General features: G+C 36.8%; 1 long non-coding RNA gene across 1 annotated transcript; it reads right to left on the minus strand.

The window, feature by feature from the left end:
• Positions 1-13390: 13390 nt before the first annotated feature.
• Positions 13391-14892, minus strand: LOC147939970 (uncharacterized). Its single transcript, XR_015563373.1, has 3 exons — positions 14489-14892; positions 14023-14085; positions 13391-13843 (listed from the first exon to the last, which is right to left on the minus strand). It is a non-coding gene; the product is annotated as an uncharacterized LOC147939970 (long non-coding RNA).
• Between the last annotated feature and the right edge of the window lie 5694 nt (positions 14893-20586).

Below are 20586 nucleotides of genomic sequence, written 5' to 3' on the forward strand. Positions count from 1 at the left end.
GATGGCTCCAGCAGAGATGGCACAGCTGAAGAAGCAGTTGGAGGATCTGTTGAGAAAGGTATTCATCCGTCCTAGTGTATCGCTGTGGGGAGCACCGGTGTTATTTGTTAAGAAGAAGTATGAGACTTTCCGCTTGTGTATTGATTACAAGGGTTTGAACCGGGTGATTGTGAAGAAAAAGTACCCTCTTCCCAGGATTGATGAGTTGTTGGATCAGTTGAGAGGTGCTACTTGGTTCTCCAAGGTAGATCTGGCGTCAGGTTACCATCATATCCCCATAGATGAGACAGATGTGAGGAAGACTGCTTTTAGGACGAGGTATGGGCATTATGAGTTTGTGGTGATGCCGTTTGGATTGACTAATGCGCCATCAGCATTTATGAGATTGATGAACAACGTGTTTCAAGAGTTTATGGATGTGTCTGTCATCATTTTCATCGACGACATCCTGGTTTATTCCAAAAGTCCTGAGGAGTATGCAGTGCATTTGAGGGCAGTTCTAGAGAAGTTTCAGGAGCACAAGTTGTTTGCTAAGTTGAGCAACTGTAGTTGCTGGCAGCGTGAGATGGGTTTCTGTAGATCCGGAGAAGATTCAGGCTATCAGAGATTGATCTAGACCGCAGAATGCCACTGAGATCAGGAGTTTTCTTGGGTTGGAGGGTTACTACAAGAGGTTTGTGTTGGGGTTTGCGAGCAGAGCACGACCGATGACTAAGTTGACAGGGAAGGATGTTCCTTTTGTCTGGTCACAGGAGTGCAAGGAGGGCTTTGCAAGCCTGAAGAAGATGCTGACTACTATGCTAGTTTGGCTATGCCAGAACAGGGAGAACCCTATGTAGTTTATACAGATGCATCCAGAGTTGGTTTGGGGTGTGTGCTGATGCAGCATGGGAAGGTAATTGCCTACGCTTCTTCCAAATCTTCAGGGCAAAAACTACAGAGTCCATCTCCAAATCATGAGTAGGATAGTTGTCCACATGCTTCCGCAACTCAATAGATCTTATCTTTGTGGTGCAAAAGTGCAGGTGTTTACAGATCATAAGAGCCTGAAGTATATATTCACTCAGCCTGAGATGAATTTGAGGCAGAGGCGGTGGATGAAGCTTGTGACAGATTATGATTTGGAGATAGCCTACCACCCTGGTAAGGCTACCTTGGTTGCAGATGCTCTGAGTTGGAAGAGGGCAGATTCGGCTCAGGAGCAGGACTTGGAGTCTCTGGTAGGAGAAATCAGTGCATTGAATTTGTGTGTTGTTTCTCAGGAGCCGTTGGGTTTGGAGGTGGCTGATAAAGCAGATCTTCTGAGCAGGGTGCAGATGGTTCAAGAGAAGGATTGGGGGCTGGGGAATGCCTTAAAGGATGTTGATTCAGAGTATCAGGTTTCGACTAATGGTACTATTTTTGTGCATGAGCGGATTTGTTTGCCCAAGGATGAGGAGTTGAGTCAGGAGATCCTGAGGGAGGCTCATTCGAGCATGTTCTCTATTCATCCAGGAGCGACTAAGATGTACCGTGATCTCAAGAGGTACTATCACTGGGTCAAGCTGAAGAAGGATATAACTAGTTGGGTCGCGATGTATGATGTGTGTTAGCTAGTGAAGGCTGAGCATCGGGTCCCGGGTGGGTTACTGAAGAGTCTTCCCATTCCAGAGTGGAAGTGGGATATGATCACTATGGACTTCTTGGTGGGTTTGCCAGTGTCTCAGACTTTTGATGCTATTTGGGTCATTGTGGACCGGTTGACTAAGTCGGCACATTTTCTGGCCATTAAGAAGACAGATGGAGCAACGGTCTTGGCTAAGAAATATGTCAAGGAGATAATTAGGTTGCATGGGGTGCCAATGAGTATTGTGTTTGATAGGGATTCCAAGTTCACTTCGGTGTTCTGGAGAGCGTTTTAGGTAGAGATAGGCACTAAGGTGCAGATGAGTACAACTTATCATCCCCAGACAGATGGGCAGTTAGAGAGGACGACCAGACGTTGGAGAATTTGCTGAGGATGTGTGTGTTGGATTGGGGTGGACATTGGGCATATCACATGAGCTTGGTAGAGTTTGCCTACAACAACAGCTATCATGCGAGTATTAGGATGGCTACTTATGAGGCGTTTTATGGGAGGCTATGTCGCACACCGTTATGCTGGACTTAGGTGGGGGAGAGGAGCATGTACGGGGCGAGTTTTGTTCAGGAGACCTCAAAGAAGATTCAGGTTCTCAAGCTGAACATGAAGGAAGCTCAGGATTGGCAGAGGAGTTATGCTGATAAGAGGAGGATAGATCTTGAATTTCATGTGGGAGACAGAGTATACCTCAAGACGACTATGTTGCAGGGACCGAACAGGTCATTGACTGAGACTACATTGAGTCCGAGGTATATGGGTCCGTTCAGAGTGATTGAGCGGGTGGGACTGGTAGCATATATGTTGGAGTTGTATGAGGTTATGCGTGCGTTCCAAAAGGTTTTCCATGTGTCTATGTTGCAGAAGTGTCTCCGTGAGGATGACCAGTTGTTGGCAAAGATTCATGAGGATCTTCAGCCTAACATGACTTTGGAGGCGAGACCAATGAGGGTTCTCGAGAGGAGGATCAAGGAACTTTGGACGAAGAAGATTCCTTTGATGAGAGTCCTTTGGGATTGTGATGGTGTTGAGGAGCAGACTTGGGAGCCAGATGCGAGGATGAAGGCAAGGTTTAAGAAATGGTTTGAGAAGCAGGTCGCCACTTGAACTTTTCTAGCCTGGTCCCAGTTGTAGTCCGTGGCTGGATCGGGAATGGAGTATTATACCAGCCCATCTCACTTGTTTACTTGGTCGCTTAGGGGTGGTTGGTTGTGCGACTAAGTAACAAGATGAGGTGGTGTTTGGAGTACGAATTTTCGTGAGCCGGTGGTTAAAGAAGGAAAGTTTCCTGAAATAGAAGTTTCTAAGAGTGGAAAGTTTCCAGATGTAGAAAGTTCTAAAAATTGAAAGTTTTATGGGAGTTAGAATTTGTCCATTTTAGTGGTTGTGAGCCTTGGAGGGGCTTGTGTGGCCTTCATGGCGGACTGTAGAGTCATTGTGTGCCATGTGCGGCAGTTTTGCGAGACATGTGTGGCCTTCGTGGCGGGCTGGTAGCCAATTGTGTGGTCTTTGTGATGGTCCATCGGGAGGTTTGGCCTGTTTAGGCGATCCTTAGGGATGAGTGGTCTTCGTGATGGTCCTTCGGGACGAGAGATCTTTGTGACGGTCTTTCACGATGAGAGGTCTTTGTGACGGTTCTTCGGGACGAGAGGTCTTTGTGACGGTCCTTCGGGGCAAGTAGTATGCATTACGGTCCTTTGGGACGAGAGGACTTTGTGACGGTCCTTCTGGACAAGAAGTCTTCGTGATGGTCCTCCGAGACGAATGGTCTTCGTGATGGTCCTGTTTAGGACATTTGTTTGGCCTTTGTGGCGGCCCTTATGGTATTTTGGTGATCCTTGTGTGGTCATGAGGTATTCCAGTGAGGGAATATGTGGTTGGTAGGACATTGTGTTGTTTTACGCGAGCCACAGGAAGGGAACCTAGATAGGAATAGGGCTCAGACGTGTTCAGAATGGTTTGCTCGCGACTTTTGGGGAACTTTAGTTCTCCTGGTACCGCCATACTGTGAGACTTTGTGGCTTGTGAGTACGGTTGGTATATCGACTTTGGATGACGATCCGGGGACGCTGTAAGGTGGCAACCCGAGAGACGAATATTAGACTTTTTTATATATTATGGCATGCAGGCTTAGGCCTTATGAGGAGCCAATAAAAACTCAAGGTCGAGACCTATGAGTAAAGGAAAGTCCAAAAGTCGAGAGCAAATAATGTTTGGAACGTGAGTCTATCTCCTAGAGGTGACCTTTGTAGATCGGTCGGAGGAGTGCGGGCTGTGGAGACGGTTGCACGGAAGTCCTTGGCTGATGGTTGTTCGAGATTCGAGAACGAATCTATAATTATAACATCCACGAGAGTCCTTCGTAGATTGGTCAGTTCTGTGCGGACGAGTTTAAGTTAAACCTTGTGTTTTGGGGTTAGGAAAACCCTGGAATCACTTGTAAAAGCAGAAACTCGTGGATTGGCCGAGGTTTGGCCGTTTCTGCAGAGAAAGAATGAGAGAAAGAGTTTTGTGAGTGTTCTTGAGTGTTCTTGAGGTTTTTGGGAGATTGGAGGCTGTTCCTGTAGAGATCTGTAGTTGGGATCGTTGTAGGAGCTTTCTAGGAGCGTTGTTTTGCTTGTTTGAGGTTCATAATCGTCTGTGGCAAAGGTAAGTGCATGACCATGGCTTATCTAAGCTGGAGATTTCTCTAATCTGCTAGTTTATGTGTTGTTAGGATTGTTAGAATGTTATTTGGGGCTTTATGAAGCTTTCTTGTGGCTTGGGATCAAGTTTTGTTGGTGTAGGAACGGAGATACGGAGAGAAGCTTCGGGGAAAAACGATGCTCGACAAGTGCATCGGTCCATGCAATGCGAGGATGGCGCGGTTTGACCTAGGAGCATCGGTCGATGCCATGTGGAGGCGTCGGTCGATGCAACAAGGGATTTCGTGCAATCTCAAGCATACGTCGGTTGATGCAGTGTGAGTGTCGGTCGATGCAATTGCACCTTGCATCGGTCGATGCAAGCATGTATCGGTCAATGCAAGCATGTATCGGTCAATGCAAGCATGTATCGGTCGATGCAACTTCAATTGGTATCGGTCGATGCAAGGGTAGCTCGGTCGATGCAGAGTCCTGGTTTGTTATTGGTTTGGTTATTGATTGTTGGCTGATGTTTAGAGATGTCTCTATTGCTTGTGTGTATAGCCCAATATAGGGGAAGATTGCCTTTCTGAGTGTTTATTAAATACTCATGTAATTCATGTTGTTTGGGATTATTGATTTAACTGTTATGAATTATATTTGGTTATTTCCGCTGTTGGTTGTTTGTGGTTAGGTGGTTAGTGGGTATGAGACCACTAGCTTGGATTAATATTATTATTATTACTATTATTATTTAAAAAAAAATGGGTCGGGTCGTTTCATTAATTATCGGATTCCATATTTCATTTTCTTATTAGTCACTGATCTCTGAAATACCCTATGACCCAATGTTTTAATCCCATAAGTTTAACCATTTTATTTCTTGCATTTTTATATACAATTTCTGAAAGCATACAAAATATCTTTCGTTCGCTTAAGTTATTTACGACTCTCACAAATCTTTAGTTACCATTGGTCCTTGTCGATTCGAACCTGTATATACTGCCTTGCGGTTAAGTGTATCGGGTAATTACTCGAGCAATTAAGATCCTAAGGTTGATTTTTTGGATGAGAATATTGTGATGTATGAGGTTAGTGGGGATGAAGTTGATTATTTTGTTAAAACCTCGTTAAAACCTGAAATTGATTTTATTTTTCCTCTAAATGCATTTGATTCTCAAGATCATCCAACCATTAAGTAACATTTCAATATATATGCTACATTTGTAGTAAATTTGGTTTATGGTTATTTTGTCTCCTTATTATGGATAATTATGTGTTACTTGGATCCTATTGTTTTTTGCGGTAACAGGAGAAGGACTAAAGGTCCATTGGCTCAACCTTTTGATTCTTATGATTAACACTTTGAGTTTTTTTCTTTTAAATTTCTTTTGAGTTTGTTTGACCTCTTTTCTTGGATTTGTTTTCACACCGAGACGGTGTGAAGCGAGTTTGGGGGAAGGTGTCATATGTCTACTAATCTTGTTTGCTTTGGTTGTTTTTCTTTTGTTGCTTTCTTTTGAGTCAGTTAGTTTGTTTCATTGAGTCAAAAGTGTGTTTTATTGAGTCAAAAGTTTTTGTACGAGAACTATGAGCTTTTCTTAGGGAATTGCACCATGCTTGATTCATTGCCTTGGGACCTTTTAGCATTGTTTAAGGATGACTTGGAAGTTTAGAAATTTTTTTTGACTTGATCACTTCAATAATTCCTGTCATTTTAAAATTTGGATGATTTGAGCTTGACCTTGCTTATTTGGACTTAATATAGACTTATTATATCTCACTTAGGGGGTGGAGAATCATTTAATGGATTATACATTCAGAGTTTAGTTTACATCATTTTTACCACGCTTTGTAAATTCTGAATGGCTAGACTCATTTTTAGTCTAGTGTCACACCTTTACCCCTATCCTTGCTTCATACCACTCATATTCTTTGGTCATCATCATCTTGTGCATTGATGTGCAAAAACTACGGAGTATACAGACCGACATAGCTTTCCTCTAGTTAGGATTGTCATTGTAGTTTGTTTGGGTGATTGATATTGAGTTTTTGTGGTTTTGTGGTTGTGTGGTTATGTTCATAAGCATGTGTTGAGTTTTCATGATTTAGTTCTTTTGATGCAATTTTGTCAGACGAGAACCGGTTCCACTCCCCCATAAAAAAAAAGATAAAAAAACAGAGAAAAAAAAAGAAAAAATGAATAAAATGGGAAAGGAGTAATAATGGAACCAGAATAGTCAGAATATTCTTATTTATTTATCAAATTGTTTGGAGTTTTACGTTGGTTGGTTTGATCCGAGTTAGAGGGAAGTTGTGTACCTCCCAATTGGTCTTTGTCTCACTGTGATTTTGCTTAATGATTTGCATCCGTTCGAATTGCTGGAAACCTCAAACACTTGAGCGACCTTGAAATTGTCCTTACACCTAGAACATAATGTGTTTGATATCCCCTTTGTGAGAGTGCACGCATTTACTAATGAATGTTAAAAAGTTAAGTTATCCGAGTCTAAAAGTCTTTGTGATCTTAATATTTATGAAGTTGCTACGGTCATGGCAAAGTATGATTTAGTACAGTTTGATATGAGCTTTGTGATGGTGGTTTGCAGGCAATTTTTTGATAGCAAGATCCCAGAAGAATATGTGAGTTTTGCGTTTTCAAACCTCTTTCCTTGGCAAAGGTTTTTGTTTTGCTTGAGGGCAAGCAAAGATCTAAGTCGGGGGGAGTTGATATATGGTGTTTTTATCGGTTTTGAGTCTTTGTTTTCTCTCTTATTTTATACTTTTTATTGAGTCAAAGTGTGTTTTTGGAGTCTTTTAGTTATTTATCGAGTCTTTATAGGTTTTAGAACACTTTGGAGGAAATTGGAAGAAAAATGAGCAATTCTGGATGCAAACAAGCATATGAGATGGATGTTGGTTCACGTGAAAACCCGCCTACCAGAGGAATCCGTCTGTCTAAGCAACAAAGTCTAACCTGACAACTTTCACATTAAAACACGCCTATCTGAGAAACCCGCCTAGATGAGAAGCAAAGTCTAACCCAACAACTTTCACGTTAAAACCCGCTTATCCGAGGAACCCGCTTGGCTAAGAAACATAGTCTGAACCAGCATGTTTCACGTCAAAACCCGCCTACTTAAAAAACCCGTTTGACTGAAAAATGTTTTGACTAGGCTGTTATTTTTTTTTTACCTTATTTGGAGAACTCTATAAATACCTTTTATTTGCTTGGAGAAAAACTCCAAGTTTTATTCCATGCTTTCTTTTCTGCAACCTGAGACTTTTTTAAAGCCACTCTTTTGGGATTCTAGAGATTCATCTTTATTGACAATTTGGAGAAGATTTCTAAACCCTTCATTATTATTTCTGCAATTTAATCATATTTTCTTCATCTATTATTTTTGTTTTCTCTTTTGCTATGTGTGAGTAGTTCTTCAATTGGGTTTTAGGGTTCCAATTAGGAGATTCAATGGATTGATGTTTTAATTGTTGTTTGGAGTTCTTAATCCTTAGGTTCTTTGATTCACATGATCTTAATGCTAAAATAGGAATGATCACCTTGTTTTAGACTCTAGATCTTTCTATGCATCAAAAGTGTTCGATATTACTTGCACATGTTATGAACAGTTTCTAACCATCAACAAGGATAAGTAATATCAAGTAGTTTGCATATCTAAAATAACCAGTGAAGAATTTCATAAGTTGTGTCATATCAACACTCTTTTCGCAAATCCTGGTCGTTATGACCATAACATACTCACATGAGAAACGGAAACAACATAGCACATTTTATCACTATTGACCATGAATTTTGTTACATCAATGATGTAAAGATCTTCTTAACTATTATTGACATTTTTTTTCGCATTACGACTTAAAAAGTTTATGGTGGTTAGAAAATGATCGAACATGTACTAAGGTTAACGATGTTTTATCAACTATGTGGAAGGTCTCAAATCTGAAATAGAAATTTAATTTCTCTAGAGTTCTCGATGGAAAACTGGACCCAAATTTTTAGCTCGGTTCATCATCTTTACCACTCTATTTGAAAAGACTATTTGCTAAATTAGATTATTTCGTATATCAAGAAGATTTCAATAGGATGTAAACCTGATGAATTTAGTCATCAAAATATCGTCAATGGTGTCCCGCACAATTAAATTTCTTGTCAATAATGTGTGTGATGTCATGAGAAGTGCCTCACTGCTTATGCGAGAAGACATATTGATCGTCAAACCAAAAAATATAACAAGGCAAAAAGAAATAGAAGAATATAGATTTATAAAAATTCTACGGACTTGAGTTGATTTTTTAGCGTTAAAAAAGATGTTTTTTATTGTTACGTCCCAATTAGCTCTCAATCTAACTCTGAACCTCAGCTGCTTTAGATAAGATTAAGTTATTTGCTCATATTAATCAATTTATGTTTTTAAAAATATTATTCAAATGATATCTAGGAACTATAGAGGGTGGCTTTACAGATAGGAGAAATTTTTTCTTACAAAATCAAATAAGCTAATGATGATACATATACATCAACCTCATGCTTTACATATTCTACATATACGGACATCATGCTTAAGTTTTTTCTGGCATACACTACCTCAAGTTTGATTGTTATTCTATTCCAATTATAAAGTCTGCATACCAGAAATTATATATGTGATCACCTCGCATTGGTTATATCTGTCTCAACCATCGTGTACACCTGTTACGCCTGCTTAATCTGTGCCACCTGCTGCATTTCTGGCTGCACTACATACTGCATTTCCGGTTGTATTACATGCTGCACCGCTGCCATTTCCATCTGCAATTTAGGACACTTGGGCTTAATGTGCCCAAGCTCCTTACAATGATAGCATACACGAACCACTGACTGAGCCGCCATCGGGGCACTCCTCTGGGGACAGCTAGCTACCTTGTGGTCCATATTACCACATCCAAAAAACCCCGCACCACTCGGTCTCTGCGTAGCTTCCCACTTCTTCTTGGTTTCTTGCGTAGGCTTGCCGCCCTTGCTAGAACCTCTATGATGTTGAGCCTTCCTGGGTTGAACTGCTGAACTAACCGTCACTGACTGTGCCCGGATATCCTCCTCGATCTCTGCCAGAGTCTCAACCAGCTCTGCACACCTAGCATAGCTCACGAAGGGCCCTCATAAACCTCATGATCTGAGCCTCCGCGGACTCCATCGCCCGACCCCCATACATTAGAAGTCGACTGAGCTCAACGTCCAGCTCTCGCACTGACCGAGTCCCCTGAGATAACTGTAGGAACTGCACCTCCAACTGGTCTAATGCCTCTCTAGGAAAATACTTACGGTTGAAATCCTCTACGAAGTTAGCCCAAGTCAGCTCCCTCTTGGAAGCCACTGATCTCCACCACAAGTAAGCATCACCAATCAGGTTGTGGACCCCTATGTACACCCAAAACTCCTGAGAACATCTGAGAGACTGGAATTTACGTTTCACTCTCGCCCTCCACACATCTGCAGCGGTAGTTCTGAACCACCCGAAAACTGCTCAGTACCGATGTTTCTCATCTCTCTCAACATACTTACATAACGAGAATGAGCTCCTACATCCGCTGCCACAGGCTGCTGCACCCCTGCCGCCACTGGCGATATTACCTGAGCCTGAGCCGGTACCACTTCCGGTAGCCGCTCCAACAGCTGTGTTAACAAGCCCGCCAGGTCAACACCTCCTCCAAGGGCTCCACCTGCTGGGACTCCCGCACCCGGAACCCTAGCATCACCGGCCACTCTAGCACTGACACAATCCACACTGACTCTCTCGATGCCTACGGTCCTATCAGTACCTCCACCGGCCACATTCATAGAACCCTCCTGGAAGCCCTACAACTCGCAACCACCCTCAGCTATCACACTCTGATCCACGGTATCACTAACCGCTGGGCCTCTGCCCCTACCACGTCCACGACCATATCCGCGTCCATGACCACGTTCGCGTCCCCGACCAGAAACAACACCCTCTCTAACCATCTGCACTACCATGAATAGAAGGCTAAGCAAGCAAACTCAACAGAACACAAAACAAAAAAGTCACAGTGGGATCACACTGTAGGCTCGAAGAGAATGTTCTAAAACTCTATGCCACACACAATTGACTAACTCACATAATCAATAAAGGCATGCAAATCCACAACATCAACAACAGAAACCTAGTGAACCCAAACCTAGAATCGTAAGGGTTCTGATATCAAACTGAAACAACCCGACCCATTTTTTTTTAATGAGAATTAATCAAGTAGCTAGTGGTCTCATACCCACTAGCCACCTAACCACAATCAACCAACCAAACAGTGGAAAATAATCAGCATATACCAATAAATCAATAATTAAAAACCAATAACAGTAATAATTCAACCAAGTCATAAAACATAACATCACCAACCTAGTAATGTTTTACTGACTCAACTCTAGCAACCTAACAGAAGCCAGACAACACATCAATGAGCCACTCGAACATCATCCTCTTCATCGCCTTGATTCCATGATCACACTTTGCCTTTACCTGCACCACAACATATATAAGATGTGCGAGTATTTTATAAACACTCAGTGAGGCAATCCTCCCATCTACTGGGATATACACACAAGCAATTGAGATATCTCTAACCATCAAACAACAATCAATAACCAAAAAACAAACCAGACAACTGCATCGAACGACACATGCTCGACATTGCACGAAATCCCTAATTGCAACAACTGACGCCTCCACATGGCTTGCATTTCATCGACTGACACACAAAGTGCATCGACCGATGCACATGCCGAGCATCGTTCTTTCCCGAAGCTTCTCGCCGAATCTCCGTCCCTAAACCACCAAAACACAAAAACCAATGCCACAAAGAAGCTTCCCAAAGCCTCTTGCGACTCAACAACGTTCTAACAAGCCAAATAAACACATAAACAGGCAAATCAGAGAAATCTCAAGCTTAGATAAGTCATGGTCATGCACTCACATTTTCCAAGAAGATTTTGACCCTCAAACACGCATATTTACACTCATAGCAAGCTCCTACAACGATCCCAACTACAGATCTCTCCAAAAACAGTCACAAATCTCTCAAAACTCTCAAGGACACTCAAAAACTTCTTTATCTCTTTCTTTTTCTCCAGAAACGGCCAAACTCGGCCAAACCCCGAGTTCCTCCTTTTAAAACACGATTTCAGGGTTTTTTAACCCCAAAATGCAACGTTTCACTTAAATTCGTTCGCAAAAACCGACCTTGTATCGATCGACACCACACTAACATCAATCAACACACATCCCAAACCGAAGTTCCGGTTTATAGATGTTACAATTACAGTAAATTATATATAGTAAATCCTACACAAGAATATCTAAAATATATAGTAAATTATATCATAAATGATACATGTATTTGTTTAAATTTATATTTATCCCTGTTTTAAAAATTCCCGCCTAGCACCGATTACGCCCCATAAAATCGCTAGGCCCACTCTCTCCGCCTTAATTAATGACTAATCCCCGCCTAGCATCAATTGTCCGATTATGTCTATCTAACCTGATTATTTTCCGTTTAATTTTGTGTATACCGATTATTTTTGGAACTAAATTTAAATAAGACATGTATATTTTTGTTATTTCGACATTTAAATTAAGAGTTTATGATGTTTTACAATGACTAATATATAAATTTTTAATAAAAATCATAATTTTAAAAACAATACTATAGTTTTATATTTTTCTTTTAACATAAACAGAATTATACATATATTTAGTACAATATATTTTAATTTCATTACTAATTTAATAAAATAACCCTAAAACTAGTCCCCGATTAATCCCGTTTAATTTCCGATTTTCTCGCTAGGCGCTAGGCCCACTCTAACCGTTCGATTAGCGCCTAGCGATTTTTAAAACAGGAATATTTATAGAGGGGTATAATGCAATCAAAAATCAAACAATATTCATTATCTCCTCAAAAAAATTAAATGATACATCACTGATTTTAAATATAACTAAGATCATCACCTTTTAATGAAATGCGATGGTGGAATCACGTCAATTAACATGCTGTCCAACTACTGCAGGATATTTATATAATTTTTTTAATATTATTTTCATTCTTTTCAATACTAAACTTTTTCGTAGATGACAAAGATGATATGATTAAGATAAGCATCCAGACGGAAAAAAAAGAGGGACACTTTACAGGTCATGGTAATAAAACAATTAAAATCGCCAATCATATGACTCCTTTTATACGAACTAATCTACACCAAACTTTATTAAATAGTATAATCTGTTTGTTTTGCACAAAAAAATAAGTATAATCTGTTTGTAATCTACATCTAATACATATTTATTCTACATATAATCTACATATTATTCATATTCTTTCTTTCTTTTTCTTTTTGGACAAATTTTGTTTATATTTTTATTTTTCTGAAACACATACTTTCATTTATAAACCAAGAGGGTTGGAACCTTTTACAACAAGGTGCCTCCTAAACTAGATATACCATATTGGGTAGTCTGTATTGGATAATATTAACTTGTTGTTGAGCCAAAAAAAAAAAAAAATGAGATACACCTTCTAACAACGAAAGATTGCAACACATTACAACATAGCTTAATGAAACAAACCAAACCAAGTTACAAGGAAGAGGAGTCTGAAGGAAAGCTTATTTATATTCATATCAAGACGGAAAAAAAAAAAAAAAAGGAGACACATGTAATGGTAATAAAACAATTAAATTATTGAAAACTTACACTATATGATCATCAAATCACTAATCATATGATTTATTTTTTTGTCAACCAAACACTAATTAAAAAAGAACTATGATTTTTATAATTACATTATTTATTTTTTTGTAAAAAAATAGGATGTCCATTCATAGCTTTGAACCCACGCCAAATGACCCATCCTCATATTACATAACAATTTCAGTTTAAGAGAACTTTTTAAGTAGCCCAAGTTGTTAGCATATAAGAGCACAAAGCCAATGGGAGGTTTTAATTTTGAGGTTCATATGTACTATTTGATTTTTTTTTATGAATCAATTGTGTACTGTTTAAATTCTAAGAACTTTTGATTTCTTAATTAAAATTGTATCCTCCAATGGTAGTATATAATTATTGATCTCTTATTTTGTAAATATAGTTTTTTGAAATTTTAAAAGTTTAAACAGATCAGAAGTAGTATAAATGATTAAACTGTAATTACAAAAAGCTTGCATCCTGAAGAAAAAAGACACAAAAATCTGAGTAAATCTACAATTACATAACTAAACTGGTAAGACATGTGTTTGAAACTATAACCTGAGCTATAATGTCAAACAAAGCAGCACACACAATCTCCTTGTATGGTTCTAGCTTCATACGCAAACCATTCACTTTCACAATGTTCCTTTCTTCTCTTCCAACCCTCACACACATTAATCTCGATGGTTTGCATCAAAGAAACAGAGATATGTAATGTCACTTATACAGAAAAAAAAAACAAAATCAATTAAGAGGAAGAAGACTACATGAAGATGTAGCTCAGAGAAGACAACGATCCATCAGAACCATCACCCACAGAGCAAAGCATCCTCCACAATCTAAAATAACAGATCCAAGAGGCAAAAATTACATGAACATAATTATAAGATCAAACGCTAGAAATATATGGAGCATGAAAAATTCAGAGAAAAAAAAGAGGGGAAAGAGACATGGCGTTGTGCATTGTTTTACTAAAGGGGAAAGCATCAGATTACTAAAGGGAAAGAGGAACGCTAACCTGAATAATTAAACCACATGTCCAGCCATGTGCATCAGAGGAGCTCAAACTTAAGCATACCACCTAAAAACAAAGTCATCAAATGATCATCTGAATGTGAATACATCAAGAGAATCTAAAAGAAACACAATAAGACACAAGAGAAATCATACGCAAACCATTCACTTCAAACCCTCCAATAGATGAACATCATACTAATGACAAGTAAAAATACTGTTACTCTCTGTCAAACCAAATTCCCCGCATTTATAATCAAGCATTCATAATCAAAGGATCAAACAACTAGCAATTTTTAACACATGCACACCAAGAACCCTAATCCGTTTAAAGCATCAATTATCAATCGGAACACAAACACACCAAGAATCCAATTTTTTGAACAAACGTCAAACAACCCTAATTTGCGATCCAAAATCAAATAAACCTAACAGTTTACCTAATCATACTATTGTACTGAGAAACTTACCCTCTCAATCGAATTGATCCAATCTCTTCCGATTAAATCGCCTTCTCCTTCAAATCGCCTCCGATACAATCTCCAAGACAATTCAAATCGCCTCCGCTACAGTCGCCTCCGATAAGATCTCCGCCGAGTCAAATCACCTCCGACCCAACACTCCACTGATTCTATAACCTCCGATTAAAGCAGACCTTCCATCGAGACTTTGATCGCGAGAGAAAAAGAGAGAGGAAAGAAATAAATTTTCTGCGTTAAATTTCTTTTTTCCTTTTGTATTGTTCTGTTTGCCCAACGAAATAAGGACACGTAGCGTCTCTTAGAACCGAATTGAATTTATTATAGAAGAGGCTCTCTTCTATTTTTTTCTTTTCTTCTGATTTATTTTTTTCCTACAAAACTCAAAAAACTCCACTAACAACCTACCGATGGAAAAAGTCTAATATGTGGCCTAAAGCATGTTCTGCCTTGTAGGCATGCCGAACCTGCTCTTATGCATGGAGAAACACTTGCGTCCTATTTGTATAATTTTTTATATCTTTTCGTTCAATTTTGCCATCATTTTTAGAAGAATATATATATATATATATATATGTCCACCTATATATTCATAGTTTGAATTTTAAAACAAACATAAGTTATCCGAGAAATGAATATATAATTGAAAACCTATTATTCGATTGAGGAAATATATAAAAAAATATTTCTTATAATTTGTGTATATATATTTAGTTATAACATTATAACTTATCGAAACATGATATATTCTAAAGTTTATATGATAAGATAGTATGTTAATTTATAAAAGTACACATATATATATAGAGAATGTTATCTCAAAATTATATATAGTTATTTAAAATATAGTACTATATTCTACTGTTTTTATAGGTAAACATATATGAATTCAGAATCACATATTTTCATTTAGCATACAGACTTTTTGTTCTGTTTCTATAAGAGACAAAAACTGTATCAACTTGTATATATAGAAAGATAAATATGAGAGAATTAACGGCACAAGTAGTTCTCATTTCTCAATGATTGATAGAGATTAGAGAGGTACTGTATACGGTAATTTTACAAATACACAAGTTATACTGATGACAGAAAAATGATATTTCTATATATTAAAAGAGAAGCATTCTCACACAAAATACTTACATGTTGCATTTACAGAGCTCTGAACACTATTTCATTTATTTGTCATCAGTTTTTATAATTACATTTATATACCATTATATTTTTAGATATTCACCTAAAATTCACTATATATTAAAAGAGAAACATTCTCACACAAAATGCTGACGTGTCGCATTCACAGAACACTGGACACTATTTCCTTTATTTTTCATCAGTTTTTATAATTACATTTATATACCATTATATTTTTCTAAAAATATAATAGTCACCTAAAATTCACTATATATTAAAAGAGAAACATTCTCACACAAAATTCTGACGTGTCGCATTCACAGAACACTGGACACTATTTCCTTTATTTGTCATCAGTTTTTTATAATAATTACATTTATATACCATGTATTTATCAAAAAATACAATTAACACCTAAAATTAAAATTTTATATTCTCTTTCTAAATTAATTATATCCTTTAATTACATTTCATAAAATCTTTAAAATAAATTTTAAGAACTTTTTGTTCATATGATATGATAATATAAAGAGAAATTATCTACAATATTACTAAAAAGTAGTCGTATTACAATAATAATACGTTTGAAAACTAACTTACTAAAACAATACAGAAAATTTTGATTATTACTTATAAACCAGGGTTGTTTGTTTTATTACAGTAATGTCATTTACATTTAAAGTTGTCTTTGATTTTTAAGAGAAAGGGAACACAAAAACCTTGAAGGATCGATTCCTGATTTTTTTTTGGGATTCTTTTAAATTTGGGTTGGCAAAAAACATGAGATTGATTCCTTCTAATTTGATTCATCTTCTTCGACTAAAATCATGGCGAAAGAAAGAAAATTATCAGAGCTGGACAATTGTTCCGTGGGCTCACTGTTCACTTTCTCTCTCGAGAACAAAGTTGTAGATCTAGTTTTTATTTTGTGTGAGTTTTGTTTTCCTCTGATTGCGTGAGAATACCAATCACTTTCAAGCCAATTAATATGATTGGTATTCTCAACTGATGATTACTATGATTTATGACTTCTCATGTCCAAGAGTTGATCGCAGAACTGAATGAGATTTTGGCAAATGAGGTTGTAGATGAAAATGGGCTTTGGAAGAAGAAGCTCACCGAGCAATCCTTGAAGCTGTTTGATCTTCTGCCTGAAGCGATTCAGGAGCAGCTGATGCTCGAGTGAGACCCACATGGAAATTTCCAGGTAATTGATTATTGTCATGTTGCCTCGTATTGAATTTCCACCAAGACGCAGTTAGCTTCATCTGTCATGGGTTATTGATATATATTGTTCCTACATCTTGATAGGTGGCCAAGATTGAGACTGAGAAGATGCTTATTCAGATGGTTGAAACTGAATTGGAAAAAAGGAAGCCAGTTGGTGCCTACAAGAGACAATTCATGGGACAGTCTCATTTCTTCGGGTACTTTCTCTCATTTTGTTCTTTCAATGAACCAAGTCCCTATATGTGGCATTTTGCGAAGAAAAAAAGCTCAATTTATTGTTTTGAAACAGGTATGAAGGAAGATGCGGCTTGCCTACAAACTTTGATGCTACATACTGTTATGCACTTGGTTATGGCACTGGAGCACTCCTCAACAGTGGGAAAACCGGACTGATTTCTTCGGTTTATACTCCACCATTTCCACTAAAATCAGTTTCCCCCCTTTTTCTCATGTATATGTTGATTGAAACAGCCTTTGTGCTTAGAATGAGATTAGTAACTTATTGGCGCAGGTTGGGAACTTGGCTGCTCCTGTGGATGACTGGACCGTAGGTGGGACTACTCTCACTGCCTTGATGGATGTCGAGAGGAGAAGGAAGGAAGGAGAAGAAGATGATGATGATGAATCAAGAAGAGAATGGTAAACAAAGAAGAAGAGGATCATGAAGATGATGATAATATATCGAATCAAAAGAAGAAGAAGAAGAAATTAAAAGAGGAAAATGATAATGATGAATCGAAGAAAGAGAGATGATGATAATGAATCGAAGATGATAAAGATGGTGAACTGAAGAAAAAACATAAAAGTCGAAGAAGAATCGAAAAAGAGGCATCGACAAGCTTACTAGGAAAATTAGATTAGGGTTTTTTTTTTTCTCGGTTAACCGAATTTAAATTAAATCTTTCTGATCAATTTATAATTAATAGAAACCGAACTGATTTGCTCAAATCTCGGTTCGGTTCTGTTTAAATTGGCAGGCATGTCTTATACTATTGCCATGTCTTGCTGCTCAACTATAGAAGAATAACAACAAGATAGGAACAATATTGCAACTAGGAAAACAGTGCGCTACTGACTCGTATAATGTTAATTAAGGTTTTAGTTTCTTTTCATTATTATTTTTTTTGGTTTTTGAATAAACATCTGTACTATTAACTGGGGAGTACACTTAGAGATTAAAAAAAAATCAAAAAACAGAATATGCCATACATTATCCCTACGATTAACAAAAAGTAAGAAGAAGGAAAAAAACACATGAGGACATCGTAATCTAAAAGAAGTAATGGGACGTGGATCCTTAGTAGTAGGTATTATCTTATTCGGATCCTGTTTAGGATACAATCGTATCCACACAGATTCTTCTACCGAGACCTGTAAACAAATTGTGTCAATTATTAGGGAGATAAATATGCCCATTTATCACAAAACAAAATATTATGTTACAGAAAATTAGGAACAAACCATAACAACACTCTTTCACATTAAAAACCTCCATAAATCTGAATATTCGCAAAATGCCGTTTATGGCAACAAACCAATCTTGAAATACAATAGTTATATCTGTGATGGGACACAATAAAAAATTAGAGAGATAATTATGCTAATTTATTATAATATGGTAAATACTGGCTTACGGAGAATTAGGAACCAACCATATCAACACTCTTTGACATTAAAATCCTAAAAAACTTAATATTCAAAATATACCATTTGTAGCAACTAACCAGTCTTGAAATACAATCATAATTATATTAAAAACGGTTGTCGAAGAAAAAAATTGATATCTATGAAATATCCTTACTATTAAAAGAAAAACCGTTTAAAAAATAACCTTTTTTTGTAAACAATTACAAGGGTATGCCATTGAAAACAAGACAAAATAATATATCTTCATTAAGGATAAAAACGAAATTTTGTTTATATCCTAAACGGATAAACACGCGGATCACAGGTCGGATCTTTTAAAATGACTTTTTACCTCTAAATAATAAATAAAAGCAATACATTGCACATTTTGCTGAAAAAAATCTAATAGCATATTGGTACAATGAAGCTCAAAAGTTTCGGAAGGTGCCAAGTTCGATCCTCCTTAGTGAGGAAAACTTATTTCCACAAATAAGCGGATTATACAGATCAAATATAGCACTTGCCATGTATGCTTCCAAATATATCTTAAAGATCTTTATACCTAAAATCCCGCATGTTGTTAAAACATTTAAATATTTAAATTACCATATTCCCATAATGTTACCTTTAAATTTGATCTTGATATCTAAGTTTCTTACAAAAATATAGGAATATATATAATTTCAAAATTCCGAACATAACTGATTACGTGATTAGTTGTTTTATCATTCATACTATTTAGAGATCTTCCTGAAATTTTGAATATATCTTACACGCGGTTAGTTGTTATATCATTCATAAATTTATAGATCTTTCTTCCTTTCAAACATTATTGTATCTCAAACAGAATCCCCGGTTAGAATATTTGATAAATATTATCGTTCCTTAAACATAATTCCCGGTGAGAATATTCAATAAAATGTCCAAAACATTATAAATACATATATTAATCCTAAATTGACAAACCATCCATATCAAAACAAGTCAAAATGGTAGCCTCACCTTTTCCCATTATTGTGTAAAAAATATAGTATCATGATCAAATAGAATAAAATCGTGAACATTTAGTGTTTAAATGGAGAGAATTTCTACACCTAATTAAAACTGATCTTCTTAATTTAGACTGAAATCTTACAGAATTTTTATTCCCTCCGAACCTTAAGTTACAATCTAATGATTGATTATAATAATTGTAATTATTGTAATTACAAGTTGATATTTTATGGCAGTGAATCTTAACAAAATATATATCCTTTGATACAATTCTAATTCGAAATCAACATTAACTTTGATATTACCATAAATTATTCGAAATCAACATTAACTGTGATATTACCATAAATTATACACATTAATTCTACATGTTTTGGAGCATTTATGTAAATTTGGATGATTAGCATAATTTTTTTATCAAACCTAAGAATCACGAGATTTGTGGCTTTGCTTACAAATTGGCTTAAATATATTGTGTTTATTATCTTATTACGAATTTCCAAAAATAAAGATGAAAATTTGTTGCTAAACAATATCTAAACTTTCTTAATAAACTAAACAGGATATTCTTTTCTAAGATCCCTAAATAGACACATACTTATCCCTAAGATCATTTCATTTTAGTAGAGCACCAAGTGTGTTTTCATCTTAATCTATATTCTTCTGACAATTTTATTTTCTTTTATTTTATTTACTATATAGTTCTTTTTTTTTTTTTTTAATTTTCTTGGTTTGTTATTGAATAATTTTTGTTGTTGTCAATCGTTGTTTATTTAAATCTGCATCACTAATATAAATATTTGTTATTTTTTTGGTTTGGCAGTTCAGTTGTGAGAGAACGTTCTCAAGATTGTGGAAGAAGGAAGAGACTTTACTTTAACCGCCAATGATCAGTGATGCAAACACTTATCTCACAGAAGCGCCAATAATTATGAAACATGAGACGTCGTTGATATTTAAGCTGAAGTTTTTTCTTATTTGATCGTATTTTTTTTAATATCATGATCTAAAATTTGTAACATCCATGTTCAGGATTAGAGTTTAGGATGTGTTGAGTAAACCAATGGAATGGATTTTAATTAATTTTGGTTTAAGTAAATCCT

The sequence above is a fragment of the Camelina sativa genome, chromosome 8 (genome assembly GCF_030686135.1).
Source record: "Camelina sativa cultivar CO46 ecotype springtype chromosome 8, ASM3068613v1".
NCBI lineage: Eukaryota > Viridiplantae > Streptophyta > Magnoliopsida > Brassicales > Brassicaceae > Camelina > Camelina sativa.